The sequence below is a fragment of the Priapulus caudatus genome, unplaced genomic scaffold, assembly GCF_000485595.1.
Source record: "Priapulus caudatus unplaced genomic scaffold, Priapulus_caudatus-5.0.1 Scaffold1803, whole genome shotgun sequence".
NCBI lineage: Eukaryota > Metazoa > Priapulida > Priapulimorpha > Priapulimorphida > Priapulidae > Priapulus > Priapulus caudatus.
The window spans coordinates 31,041-31,342 of NW_014578864.1; positions in this window are offsets into that span (position 1 = coordinate 31,041).

Here is a 302-nt window from a genome sequence, read left to right on the forward strand (position 1 = left end):
ATTGGTGTTGCGACTGGAACGCAGTCTATACTCCGGCCTTCCCGGAATTAATTCCAAATAAGGAAAGTCGAACGTGTGTGATCTAAGCTTGTTGACATGTTTGTTTCTGCAGACGACGGCAACGTGCGTTTTTATTACCGCGGAGTAAACTGAATTCTAATTGGCTAATCAAATATAATGGACCAATAGTCAACAAGCTTAGATCACACACGTTCGACTTTCCTTATTTGGAATTAATTGAAGTCTACACGTCGCGCTGCCGAGATATATTTTAAAATGCTCTGACACTGGAATCCTACAAG